The following is a 15,631-nucleotide window of genomic DNA, read 5'->3' as shown; positions in this document are numbered from 1 at the left end:
GATTAGATGGGTAGATCACGTAACTAATGAAGAGGTATTGAATCGATTTGGGGAGAAGATGAGTTTATGCCACAACTTGACAAGAAGAAGGGACCGGTTGGTAGGACATGTTCTGAGGCATCAAGGGATCACCGATTTATTATTGGAGGGCCGTGTGGAGGGTACAAATTATAGAGGGAGACCAAGAGATGAATACACTAAGCAGATTCTGAAAGATGTAGGTTACACTAGGTACTGGGAGATGAAGAATCTTGCACATGATAGAGTAGCATGGAGAGCTGCATCAAACCAGTCTCAGGAATGAAGACCACAACAACTACAACTTTCTGATAGAGTAGGTGAAAAAGTATGTGAATTACTATAGCATTTGTAAGCTAATGACGAAATTATGTTAGCAATATTTGCACTCTTTTAGTTTCAGAGGGAAGTATACCAAGAAGAATGATGGAGTTCAAGATTGAAGGCAAGAGGCCAAGAGGAAGACCGAGAAGAAGTTGGATGCAATAAAAATGTGTTTAAGGAGGAGAAATCTGCTATAAAACGAAATTGGGGAAGAAGAATGGTGGAAAGATCGAGTAAAGTGGCGAGGTACCATTGATACCCCAACCCTACCAGATGTTGGATAGAGGGGAAACGATGATGATGATGAATTTCAGAGTAATTAACATTCATGTTAAAAACATTGTATTTCGGAAATAATCTCATATTTAGGCAAACCAGCTAGCGAGATTCAACAGAAATTGAAGACCTCTAAGTGGCAAAATCATGATTTTGAGGAAAATGAGTTTTTCGTATACTAGGTAGTTAATGGTCATAACTGCACTATTGATGTGTTTTTATTTGAAAGTTAAGCATAGTATAGATGTATTTTACAAAGGAAATTAGAAACATGTTATTGTAATGGTATGAAAAACTTACTGAAAGTGGAAATGCAATGAAAAGCTCTAAGTGCCATAGTTCAATACTCAGGAAAAGGACAGTAAAAGTTCATTCTGCTTTTATAAAGCTGTATGTCTACGTTATTTGTCAGGTACTGCGTCATTTAAACCAAATATTTCCTCTTTTCTCCACGGATACGTATTTTAACGTCCAGGGCAGGTAGCTGCATTTTCTTGACGTTCCTTCTCGTACGACTTTGCTCAAAATACGGATAGTTTCTCGAGAATCAGTTTCACGTAAGCTTCTCCTGGTCCTCACTACACTAGGCTTACGTTTCTCCCACCATGGCCACTGTATTTTGCATCTGATTAGATTTGCTGTGTTTATATTACAATCCGCTGCTTTCTTGAAACCTAAGACGTCAGATACATTCATGTTGCTGACGATAAGTGGCTTTTTTTTGCCTTGATTGCTGTATCACGTGCTTCACGTCTTCTGGAACAATACATTTGGTAACTAAAAACTAAACAGTCTGTCCAGTTATGACGTAGGTCATCGATCATTAACGACACTTACCTCCCGTGCTGGGTGAGCTTTTGCAGGAATACGTTTATTACTTGAACTTTTGTACTCATTGCCTCCATTTTTTAGCTTTTCCCTCATTTTTGCCACAGTACCTTCTTTAATTCGCGGTTTCTCTCCTACTGTTACAAATATCTGCTGCCTCCGCCATGTTATCTAACACAGAGGAGTCAGCGTGCGGAACACAGAGCCCTAGATACGCTAACAGCAGTGCCATCTTTTCGTAGGTAGTAGTACTACATTTTCATTCATGACAGTTTGAGCCTTTCATATGTTATTAGGCTAGGCCTGTAAATCCAGTTTCACACAAAGCTTCAGAATTCCTTATTACTGCACATACAGTCTTTTTTATTTGAGGTCTTCAATATTTTCGTCATATGTAAGAGCCCTCGTCCAAACAAACATTATTATAGAATTCATTTACTCAGAAACGTAAGCCTTTAAGTGTTGATTTGTGAAAAGCTAGGTCCAATTATTGTAAATCTGTACAACAAACATTCTGCTAGCCATTTTAAGTGAGTCTGCGGAGAGCTATGAAACGGGCAAGATCTGTGTCCTAAACTACGGCATAATATACCGGAACGATTTATTAGAGTTTTCTGTCTTTTGTCATCAGTCTTCTGAGTGGTACGATGCGGCCCGCCACGAATTTCTCTCGTATGCCAACCTCTTCAACCTACGTCCTCAATTTTTTGCTGGATGTATTCCAACCTCTGCCTTCCTCTACAGTTTTTACCCTCTACAGCTCCCCCAGTACCATGGAAGTTTTTCGTGACGTCTTACCACACGTCGTATCGTACTGTTCCTTCGTCTTCTCAGTGTTTTTCATATATTCCTTTCCTCTATGATTCTGCGTAGAACCAAAAGGGAGTAATAAGAGTGGAAGACTAAGATCGAAGTGCTCGGATTAGAAAGGGTGTAAGACAGGCATATAGTCTTTCGCCCCTACTGTTCAATCCGTACATCGAAGAAGCAATGAAGGAAAAAAGAAAAGTTCAAGAGTGGAATATAAATTCAAGGTGGAAGCATATCAATGACAATATTTGGTGCCGACACTACTATCTTCAGTGAAAGTGAAGGAGAATTACAGGAACTGAGGAATGGAATGAATGGTCTAATGAAGACACAACACGGATTAAGAGTAAGTCGAAAGCAGAAAAAAGTAATGAGAAGTACCAGAAACCAGACAGCGAGAAACTGAACATCAGAATTAGTAGATGAAGGAGCAAGGAGGACTTCAAAAGCAGACTAGCACTGGCAAAAAAAGCATTCCTGGCCAAGATATGTCTACTGGTATTAAACAAAGGTCTATAGTTGAGGAAGAAATTTTTGATAATGTACGTCTGGAGCACAGCATTGTTTTTAGTGAAACATGGACTGTGAGGAAACTGGAGCAAAAGAGGATCGAAGCATTTGAGATGTGGTCCTACACAAGAATGTTGAAGATTAGGTGGACTGATGAGGTACAGTATGAGGAGTACAGTTGCAATCACTCATCGACCTTGTTGAACTTCAGTAACGATCATCTACTGTGACAATAGATCGGACTTTGAACTGTGTCATTTCTAAATGGTAATTACTGCACATCATGTCCGTACTAATTTGACTGTTAGATATGAAAGATAGTGTGTTAAGAGTATAATTCTGGGACTGTGTTAATCATATGTTTGTCACATGTGAATATTTGTGTGAAGTTACTTCCGACTTGTATTACTGCACTTAAACGATCATATAGTAGCACATCAAATGAGCGTAGTATGTGGCTATCTGTTCATATGTACTGTAATTATAACAGAGGAGACTCGACATGGCCATCAACAGTAATTCGCGCGACATTTAAGTACAAGTAAAGAGTCTGAACTCTAATCTCGGTTTGGACAACATCACTGACAATAGCCCACTTGCACTTTTCAGCCAGATTCGACGGAGGTGCAGCTATCAAGAGAGTACGTGTACTGGTAACGGAAACGCTACAGGTGGCGGATTCCGTCTATAAAACAAGAGCCACGACTAAGAATCATTTTACTCGGGCACTGAACACGTAAAGAAACGAATGCTTGAGTTCAAACGAACAGACAAGCAAGCTCTAGGAAAACATGTACGCAGTAGAATAATTAAAATGGTTGGAGTAAGCGCGAGAACTATCGCACAGTCAGCTTAATGGCTCTTGCATCCAAGTTTTTAACAAAAATCGTGGACAGAAGAATGGAAAAGAAGATTGAGGTTAAGTTTCACTTTCGGAGAGGTCAAGGTGCCAGAGGGTCAGTTCAGACCACAGACATATTTACTAGCCTGGCAACACCGTATAAAGTATCGCTGGGTGTCACCGAATCCAGAAGTTTAGAATTGCAATATGGCGACGGGCGCGACGGACGTATAAGCAGCTATTTATTTACTGATAAAACAGTCGAAAGAAATGGAAATAAACTAATACTAACGTTACCTTTAGAGTTTTGGCATAATGTTCAATACATGCGTTTGGCTGTAATTTGTCGTACAGCAGACGGAACATACACTCCTGGAAATGGAAAAAAGAACACATTGACACCGGTGTGTCAGACCCACCATACTTGCTCCGGACACTGCGAGAGGGCTGTACAAGCAATGATCACACGCACGGCACAGCGGACACACCAGGAACCGCGGTGTTGGCCGTCGAATGGCGCTAGCTGCGCAGCATTTGTGCACCGCCGCCGTCAGTGTCAGCCAGTTTGCCGTGGCATACGGAGCTCCATCGCAGTCTTTAACACTGGTAGCATGCCGCGACAGCGTGGACGTGAACCGTATGTGCAGTTGACGGACTTTGAGCGAGGGCGTATAGTGGGCATGCGGGAGGCCGGGTGGACGTACCGCCGAATTGCTCAACACGTGGGGCGTGAGGTCTCCACAGTACATCGATGTTGTCGCCAGTGGTCGGCGGAAGGTGCACGTGCCCGTCGACCTGGGACCGGACCGCAGCGACGCACGGATGCACGCCAAGACAGTACGATCCTACGCAGTGCCGTAGGGGACCGCACCGCCACTTCCCAGCAAATTAGGGACACTGTTGCTCCTGGGGTATCGGCGAGGACCATTCGCAACCGTCTCCATCAAGCTGGGCTACGGTCCCGCACACCGTTAGGCCGTCTTCCGCTCACGCCCCAACATCGTGCAGCCCGCCTCCAGTGGTGTCGCGACAGGCGTGAATGGAGGGACGAATGGAGACGTGTCGTCTTCAGCGATGAGAGTCGCTTCTGCCTTGGTGCCAATGATGGTCGTATGCGTGTTTGGCGCCGTGCAGGTGAGCGCCACAATCAGGACTGCATACGACCGAGGCACACAGGGCCAACACCCGGCATCATGGTGTGGGGAGCGATCTCCTACACTGGCCGTACACCACTGGTGATCGTCGAGGGGACACTGAATAGTGCACGGTACATCCAAACCGTCATCGAACCCATCGTTCTACCATTCCTAGACCGGCAAGGGAACTTGCTGTTCCAACAGGACAATGCACGTCCGCATGTATCCCGTGCCACCCAACGTGCTCTAGAAGGTGTAAGTCAACTACCCTGGCCAGCAAGATCTCCGGATCTGTCCCCCATTGAGCATGTTTGGGACTGGATGAAGCGTCGTCTCACGCGGTCTGCACGTCCAGCACGAACGCTGGTCCAACTGAGGCGCCAGGTGGAAATGGCATGGCAAGCCGTTCCACAGGACTACATCCAGCATCTCTACGATCGTCTCCATGGGAGAATAGCAGCCTGCATTGCTGCGAAAGGTGGATATACACTGTACTAGTGCCGACATTGTGCATGCTCTGTTGCCTGTGTCTATGTGCCTGTGGTTCTGTCAGTGTGATCATGTGATGTATCTGACCCCAGGAATGTGTCAATAAAGTTTCCCCTTCCTGGGACAATGAATTCACGGTGTTCTTATTTCAATTTCCAGGAGTGTATGTACGACAAAAGGAACATGTCTCAATGCAGGCATAACTGGAAACGTCTTAAGTATTTTTGCTTTTTTACTGTATGTAAGCCTGAATAATTACATTATAGTTTGTCTTATCTGAAATACTGGCAGCTTATGTACATTTTACTGGGTTTAATAATCTAGTATTAACAGACGCAGCTTAATGGTGCGCTTTTAAACAGTTTTGATCAACTTCGGCTTTTCTTCGAATAGTTAGCTCGTTATGAAAATGCTCCCATTAGTAGAACGTGCTATTTGTCTCTGATAACAAGCGTCCTTATTCATTTGGCTGTTCTTACGAAAAGTGCAGTCTGCTCTAAAAGTGTACATGAGGAACTTTATGCTCTTTCCATGACATAATTCTACATTATATGTGTTACACTCAACTAATATTGTATTGTATTGTATGTTAACTGGGGGCCTAGAAACGACGGAGAGGCTCCGTCCCCGCCGCAGCCGCAGTGGTCCACAAACCCACGACGACTACCGCAGTCCACTTTTTTCCACCTTTCCGCCGCCCCACACCGAACCACTCTTTCAGGGTTATTGTGCTGTTCGGCCCCCGGTGGACCCTCCCAGGGAACGTCTCACACCAGACGAGTGTAACCACTATGTTTGCGTGGTAGTGTCATGGTGGTGTACTTGTTTGCGCAGCAATCGCCGACATAGTGTAGCTCGGGCAGAGTAAGGGGAACCAGCTCGCTTTCGCCGAGGCAGATGGAAAACCGCCTAAAAACCATCCACAGACTGGCCGGCTCACTGGACCTCCACACAAGTCCGCCGGGCGAATTCGTGCCGGGGACTAGGAGATTCTTCCCGATCCGCAAAGCCGAACTCCACTAGTGTGCAAATATTTGCAGAGCTGCAGAAATTCTTTAAACTACCTAGTAAAGCTTACAACGCCACGTCGTTTCAGAAAATCGTGCTAGTACCACACACAAACTTCTTGACGCCGTCAGCTTATCTTTCCAAATGTCAGGCTGAAACGTCCCCTTAGAAAAATTAATGAATGACTGTGCTTATAAACCCCTTACGTTATTTGATTTTCAAACAGCTGAGCAAAACGGAACGTACTCAGACACTTCTCTCTTTACTTATGCTGATCATCACTAAACTGACACACAATATTTTTAGCGCAACGCAATCTGACTTTCAAAAATTCCTACTAAAGAATGGCCCTGACTAACAATAACCTATACCTTTCATGAATCTCTTACCTCACAAAAGTCTTCGTTACTCGAACTACTGCAATACGGCGAGCGCCAATACTGCCAGCTGAATAAAAGATTCTAACTACTGAAGGCACTAAGTACTGATAGGCATAGTCAGCAAATGAAAGATTTTGATAGAGAACAAACAATGTATTTACCTTAACAGTGTTCATAAGTCATAATATATATAGCAGTTCATGACATCCAGTCTTACAAATTTACTGATGGACGCACGTCCAGATCATCCGCTCTCAAAACTCCGCCATCTCTCTCCCCACACCCACCACTGCTGGCGGCTCACCTCCAACTGCGCAACGCTACGCGCTGTTAACAGCCAACTGCCCAACACTACAATAGCAAATTCCAACAGTGCAAACCAGCCACAGACTGCACCAAGCACAGTCAGTGATTTTCATATAGAGAACTACCAACATAAAAACCTAAACAGCCTACTTACAAGGCTTCAGTAAAAGCTACGTCTTTGCTAGTCTAGTAATGTATGGTTGGTTGGTTGGTTGGTCTGGGGAGGGGACCAAACAGCGAGGTCATCGGTCCCATCGGATTAAGAAAGGGTGGGGAAGGAAGTCGGTCGTGCCCTTTCAAAGGAACCATCCCAACATTTGCCTGAAGCGATTTAATGAAATCACGGAAAACCTAAATCTAGATGATCGGACGTGGGTTTGAACGGTCGTCCTCCCGAATAAGAGGCTAGTGTGCTAACCCGCTAACATGGCTCGGTAGTAATGTATGTCTGTGGTTCAGGTGTTGCTACTGGTAATGGAAGCAAGTCTACAGAATAATCAAGACACTTTCTTAGTGTTTCTCAAACTGGAAAAAGCAGTCGACAGCGTAAAATTGTGCAGGGTGATGCAAATTATGAGGAAAATAGCAGGAAGCTGTGGGGAAGGACTGATAATATACAATATCTAGAAGAACCAAGAGGGAAGGATGAGAATGGGCGACCAAGAGCGAAGCGCTCGTATTAAAAAGGGGTTTAAAACTATTATCTACGTTGAAGAAGCAATGACGAAATAAAAGAAAGGTTCAAAAGTTCGATTAAAATCCATGGTGAAAGAATACCAATGATAAAATGCGTTGATGATATTGGTATCCTCAGTGAAAGTGAAGAAAAATTGCCGGACATGTTGAATGGAATACACAGTCTAATAAGTGCAGAATATGGACTGACAGTAAACCGAAAAATGATGGAAGTAATGAGAGGTGGCAGTGGAAAGTGATCAAAACTATTGAGCACCTTGAAGTACACAAAATAAGTACTTCTGCTGCCTTGGAAAAAACTAACGCATACAGATGTAGCAAGTACATAAAAAACAGATTAGCACAGGCAAAAAGGGCTTTCCTGGTGAGGAGATACCTGCTAGTATCATAGGAAAATAATCACAGGAGGAAATATTGGAGAATGTACGTGTGGAGCATAGCATTGTATGGTAGTCAGTCATGGAGTGTGGGAAAACTAGAAAAGAAAAGAGTCGAAGTGTTTGAAACATGTTAAGTAGACGGATGTTGAAAATTAAGAGGACTGATAAAAAAAACTGACAGTGGATCTGCAATATCAGCGAACATGAAAATGCCGCTCTGATATGAAGAGGTTGGCACAAGAGAAGAATTTGCGGTGTGCCGCATCGAACCATTCACACGACTGACGACTTAAAAATAAATACGAGTGTTGACTCATGTTCCTTATCTCTTACTCTTATCGTTATAGGCACTGAAAGCTGGCTAAAGGCGGAGATAAGTTCGGCCGAATTTTTTGCGAGAAATATACTAGTGTTCCGAAAGGATAGGCCAAACAGAGCTGGCGGTGGCGTATTTGTCGCTGTTAGAAGTACCTTGTCGCGAAATTGAAGTAGATAGTTCCTGTGAGTTAGTATGGGTAGAAAACGTTCATAGCAACTGGAATGGACCCTTTTACCGACCTCCCAATTCAGATGTTACAATTGCTGAAAGGTTCAAAGAAAACTTGAATTTAATTTCAAACACGTACGCTACCCATAAAATTATAGTTGGTCGTGACTTTAATCTACCCTCGATATGTTGACGAAAACACATGATCGGGAGATACGCACAAAACATCATCCGAAATTGTGCTAAACACATTCTCTGAAAATTATTTCGAGTAGTTAGTTCATGAGCCCATGCGAATAGTAAAAGGTTGTGAAAACACAACAAATAATCCTGAGCTAATAACGAGCATCAAAACAGGTACAGGGATTAGTGGACTCAGGGTTGTCGTAGCGAGACTGAATATTGTATCCTCCAAATCCTCCAAAAATAAACGAAAAATATACCTACTTCCTGAGAGGCTATCTCCACTCCTTACAAATTAGCAATGTAAGTGTAGACCAGATGTGAATTAAAAAAATAGTATCGCCAGCAATCGAGAGATTTATACAAAATAATTAACAAACGACGGAGCTGATCCTCCTTGGTACACAAAATGCGTCAGAACACTGTTGCACAGACAACGAAAATAAAAACATGCCAAATTTAAACGGACGCAAAATCTCCAAGATTGGCGATCTTTTATAGAAACTCGAAATTTAGAGCTAACTTCAATGCGAGTTCCTTACAGTAGTTTCTACAACGACACGTTGTCTCGATATCTGGCAGAAAATCCAAAGAGATTCTGGTAGTATGTGAAGCAATGGAAATACTATAGACGACAGTGTTGCCAAAGCAATTACTAAACACAGCCTTTCGAAATTCCTTCACCAAAGAAGACGAAGTAAATATTCCAAAATTCGAATCAAGAGCAGCTGCCAACATGAGTAACTTAGAGGTAGATATCCTCGGAGGTGTGAAGATAACTTAGATCGCCGGCCTCGGTGGCCGAGCGGTTCTAGGCGCTCCAGGCCGGAACAGCGCGACTGCTACGGTCGCAGGTTCGAATCCTGCCTCGGGCATGGATGTGTGTGATGTCCTTAGGTCAGTTAGGTTTAAGTAGTTCCAGGTTCTAGGGAACTGAAGACCTCAGATGTTAAGTCCCATAGTGCTCAGAGCCATTTGAACCATAACTTAGATCATTTAATACAAGCAAGTCTTCCCGTCCAGACTGTATACCAATTAGGTTCCTTTCAGAGTATGCTGATGCAATATCTCCATACTTAACAATCATATAAAACCGTACGCTCGACGAAAGATCCATACTCAAAGACAGGAAAGTCAGTACGGGTAATCGACTAAATTTCAGGCCCATGTCATTAACGTCGATATGCAGCAAGATCTTGGAACATATATTGTGTTCGAACATTATGAAATATCTCGAAGAAACGGTTTATTGACACACAGTCAACACGGATTTAGAAAACATAGTTCTTGTGAAACACAACTAGCTCTTTGCTCGCATGAAGTGTTGAGTATTATTGACAAGGGATTTCAAATTGATTCCGTATTTCTAGATTTCCAGAAGGTTTTTGACACCACACCACACAAGCGGCTTGTAGTGAAACTAAGTGCTTATGGAGTAGGGTCTCAGTCATGTGACTGGATTCGTGATTTCCTGTCAGACACGTCACAGTTCGTAGTAACTGACGGAAAGTCATCGAGTACAACACGTGTGATTTCTGACGTTCCCAAAGGTAGTGTTATAGGCGCTATGCTGCTCCTTATCTGTATAAACGAATTAGGAGACAATCTGAGCAGCTGTATTTGCAGGTGATGCTGTCGCTTATCGACTAGTAAAATCGCCAGAAGGTCAAAACAAATTGCAAAACGATTTAGAAAAGGTATCTGTATGGTGTGAAAATTCGCAATTTGCCCTAAATAACAAAAAGTGTGAGGTTATTCACATGAGTGTTAAAAGGAATCGGTTACACGATAAATCAGCCAAATCTAAAGGCCGTAAATTTAACTAAATACCTAGGAACTACAATTACGAACAATTTAAACTGGAAAGGACACCTAGAAAATTTTGTGGTGAAGAGCAACAAAAGACTGCGTTTTTTGGCAGAACGCTTAGAAAATGTAACAGATCTACTAAAGAGACTGCTTACACTACGCTTGTCCGTCTTCCTTGTGAGTACTGCTGCGCGGTATGCGATCCTTGCCACATGGGATTAACGGAAGACATCGAGAAAGTTCAAAGAAGGGGAGCACGTTTTGTATTATCGCGATGTATGGGTGAGAGTGTCACTGAAAGGGTACAGCATTTAGGTGGATATAATTCCTTGCGGCAGAACCTTCTTACGAAATTTCACATCATTCGTTGCGGCAGAACCTTCTTACGAAATTTCAATCACTAATTTTCTGCTCCGAATGCGAAAATACACTCCTGGAAATTGAAATAAGAACACCGTGAATTCATTGTCCCAGGAAGGGGAAACTTTATTGACACATTCCTGGGGTCAGATACATCACATGATCACACTGACAGAACCACAGGCACATAGACACAGGCAACAGAGCATGCACAATGTCGGCACTAGTACAGTGTATATCCACCTTTCGCAGCAATGCAGGCTGCTATTCTCCCATGGAGACGATCGTAGAGATGCTGGATGTAGTCCTGTGGAACGGCTTGCCATGCCATTTCCACCTGGCGCCTCAGTTGGACCAGCGTTCGTGCTGGACGTGCAGACCGCGTGAGACGACGCTTCATCCAGTCCCAAACATGCTCAATGGGGGACAGATCCGGAGATCTTGCTGGCCAGGGTAGTTGACTTACACCTTCTAGAGCACGTTGGGTGGCACGGGATACATGCGGACGTGCATTGTCCTGTTGGAACAGCAAGTTCCCTTGCCGGTCTAGGAATGGTAGAACGATGGGTTCGATGACGGTTTGGATGTACCGTGCACTATTCAGTGTCCCATCGAGGATCACCAGTGGTGTACGGCCAGTGTAGGAGATCGCTCCCCACACCATGATGCCGGGTGTTGGCCCTGTGTGCCTCGGTCGTATGCAGTCCTGATTGTGGCGCTCACCTGCACGGCGCCAAACACGCATACGACCATCATTGGCACCAAGGCAGAAGCGACTCTCATCGCTGAAGACGACACGTCTCCATTCGTCCCTCCATTCACGCCTGTCGCGACACCACTGGAGGCGGGCTGCACGATGTTGGGGCGTGAGCGGAAGACGGCCTAACGGTGTGCGGAACCGTAGCCCAGCTTCATGGAGACGGTTGCGAATGGTCCTCGCCGATACCCCAGGAGCAACAGTGTCCCTAATTTGCTGGGAAGTGGCGGTGCGGTCCCCTACGGCACTGCGTAGGATCCTACGGTCTTGGCGTGCATCCGTGCGTCGCTGCGGTCCGGTCCCAGGTCGACGGGCACGTGCACCTTCCGCCGACCACTGGCGACAACATCGATGTACTGTGGAGACCTCATGCCCCACGTGTTGAGCAATTCGGCGGTACGTCCACCCGGCCTCCCGCATGCCCAATATACGCCCTCGCTCAAAGTCCGTCAACTGCACATACGGTTCACGTCCACGCTGTCGCGGCATGCTACAAGTGTTAAAGGCTGCGATGGAGCTCCGTATGCCACGGCAAACTGGCTGACACTGACGGCGGCGGTGCACAAATGCTGCGCAGCTAGCGCCATTCGACGGCCAACACCGCGGTTCCTGGTGTGTCCGCTGTGCCGTGCGTGTGATCATTGCTTGTACAGCCCTCTCGCAGTGTCCGGAGCAAGTATGGTGGGTCTGACACACCGGTGTCAATGTGTTCTTTTTTCCATTTCCAGGAGTGTATTTTGTTGGCGTCGACCTACATAGGGAGAAACGATCATGATAATAAAATAAGGGAATTAAAGCTTTTACGATATAGGTATTCCCTTTTTTGCGCGCTGTACGAATTTGGAATAATAGAGAACTAATGTAAAGGTGGTTCGATGAAGCCTTTGCCATGCACTTAAATACGATTTGCAGAGTATCCATGTAGATGTAGATGCTGCAAATTACTAAATACCTGAAACTGTTTCGTCAGTAGACGACTCTATAAAACTTTCATACTTTTGTGTTAAAACGTGAATTATAACAGCTACCAACCACTCAATTCATGACTTCAGTTTAACGTTTTCTTGGTACTTGCCGTTACTGGTTTCGAAAACTTACACTACTGCTCAATAAAATTGTTACACCACTAAGATGACGTGCTACAGACGTGAAATTTAACCGACAGGAAGAAGATGCTGTGATATGCAAACAGTTAGGTTTTCAGAGCATTAACACGAGGTTGGCGCCGGTGGCGACACCTACAACGTGCTGACATGAGGAATGTTTGCAACCGATTTCTCAAACACAAACAGCAGTTGACCGGAGTTGCCTGGTGAAACGTTGTTGTGACGCCTCGTGTAAGGAGGAGAAATGCGTACCATCACGTTTCCGATTTTAATAAAGGTCGGATTGTAGCCTATCGCGATTGCGGTTTATCGTATCGCGACATTGCTGCTCGCGTTGATCGAGATCCAATAACTGTTAGCACAATATGGAATCGGTGGGTTCAGGAGGGTATTACGGAACGCCGTGATGGATCCCAACGTCCTCGTATCACTAGCAGTCGAGATGACAGGCATCTTATCCGCATGGCTGTAACGGATCGTGCAGCCACGTCTCTATCCCTGAGTCAACAGATGGGGACGTTTACAAGACAACAACCATCTGCACGAACAGTTCGACGACATTTGCAGGAGCATGGACTATCAGCTCGGAGACCATGGCTGCGGTTACCCTTGACGCTGCATCACAGACAGGAGCGCCTGCGATGGTGTACGCAACGACGAACCTGGGTGCACGAATGGCAAAACGTCACTTTTTCGGATGAATCCAGGTTCTGTTTACAGCATTATGATGGTCGCATCCGTTTTTGGCGACATCGCGGTGACCTCTTGTTGAAAGCGTGTATTCTTCATCGCCATACTGGCGTATCACCCGGCGTGATGGTATGGAGTGCCATTGGTTACACGTCTCGATCACCTCTTGTTCGCATTGACGGCACTTTGAACAGTGGACGTTACATTTCAGATGTGTTACGACCCGTGGTTCTACCCTTCTTTCGATCCCTGCGAAACCCTGCATTTCAGCAGGATAATGCACGATCGCATGTTGCAGGTCCTGTACGGGCCTTTCTGGATACAGAAAATGTTCGACTGCTGCCCTGGCCAGCACATTCTCTAGATCTCTCACCAATTGAAAGCGTCTGGTCAATGGTGGCCGAGCAAATTGGCTCGTCACAATACGCCAGTCACTACTCTTGATGAACTGTGGTATGGTGTTGTAGCTGCATGGGTAGCTGTACCTGTACACACCATCCAAGCTCTGTTTGACTGAATGCCCAGGCGTATCAAGGCCGTTATTACGGCCAGAGGTGGTTGTTCTGGGTACTGAATTCTCAGGATCTATGCACCCAAATTGCGTGAAAATGTGATCACATGTGAGTTCTAGTATAATATATTAGTTCAATGAATACCCGTTTATCATCTGCATTTCTTCTTGGTGTAGCAATTTTAATGGCCAGTAGTGTAGTTCATCATCTGCTGGTCGCACTGTAATTACAGAGCAAAGTCCGAGGGTCAATCAAAAAGTTTCTGCCCGAGGGCGTTGCTCTAGCGTATTTGCAAAATAGTTGGACTTAAATGTGAGTGTACACATTGGTAAGCCAGACATTATGACCGCTGCCCACCACAACTTTGAATGCCGCCTGGTGGCTTTAGCGGGCACGTGACGCGGTAACAGAAGTATGTAAGCGGGGCAGACACGTACGGGGGATCAGTCTGGCGAAGATATGGGCTGCAAATGGGGAAATCCATCGAGATAAGCTGCTTTGACAAAGGGCAGTTTATTGTTACGTTGAGCCTGTGAACGAAAACAGCGAAGCTGGTCGAATGTTCCCGTGTTGCTGCCGTGAGCAACTACGGAAAGAGGCAGAAGGACATTGAAACAACCACTAGGCCCTAAATGGTTGGACGCCCAAGGCTCTTTGCAGAACGTGGGGTTCGGAGGCTTGTCTGCTCTATGAAGTATTAGATGGTGATCTGTGGTATCCCTGCTCAAAATGAGTGTAAGGAGAGCAACAAGAGAAGTGTTGTTGATAATTCTTCCGGGTTATATGGCCGTGGTCCATGGAATACTTCTATTCCTAACATTTCGTCCAATACTGTATAGGGAGGCTGTTGAAATTTATAAACATGAAGATAATTTTAATAGAACAGAAGAGGCCTTGAAATTAAGCGAGATATGGACAGTGGCGTTACAGAATCGCTAAATGATTTTTATCTATGATGGACTATTATCGATAGCTACATTTTATCTTTGACTAGTTTTCTCTCTGCTACTATGTGCAAGCTAGACCACGCCCACTTTCCTCGGTATTTATGCAGCTCTCCGACGCCCGACTCGTCAGTCGGCAGGACTCAACAGGACCAGCCATACCTCTGAGGATGTCCAACGTAGTATTGGACGAAACGTTAGGAACAGAAGTATTCCATGGACCACGGCCATATAACCCGGAAGAATTATCAACAACAGTACCATCCGGTCGTGAAAGCCTTCATTGTATGATTAATAAGAGAAATGTTCAGTGATTTCGAAAGTAAGACGTTGTCAACCGATCTGAGTAAAAACCCTAAGAGATTTTGGTCGTATGTAAAATCATCTATTCACTCTCTCAGCGACCACACCGGCACCGAAACAGAAGATAACAAAGAGAAGGCAGAAATACTGAATTCGGTCTTCCGAAGGTGTTTCACCGCGGGTATCGTAACACTGCCCCTCTTTTCAGTCGCCGTACGAACATCGAAGTCGCTGATGTTGAGATAACAGATCGCGGAATTGAAAAGCAGCTACAATCGCTTGGTAGTGGAAAGGTTTCAGGACCAGATGAGATACTTATACAATTCTATAACATTATGCGAAAGAACTTGCTCCCCTTCTAGCAGTAATTTATCGTAGATCGCTTGAGCAACGAAAGGTACCTGACGACTGGAAAAAAGCGCAGGTCATTCCCGTTTTTAAGAAAGGCCGTAGGACAGAACCACACAATTATAGAGCT

This window comes from Schistocerca nitens, chromosome 10 (genome assembly GCF_023898315.1).
Source record: "Schistocerca nitens isolate TAMUIC-IGC-003100 chromosome 10, iqSchNite1.1, whole genome shotgun sequence".
Taxonomy (NCBI): Eukaryota; Metazoa; Arthropoda; class Insecta; order Orthoptera; family Acrididae; genus Schistocerca; species Schistocerca nitens.
Note: the sequence above shows the minus strand (reverse complement) of the source record.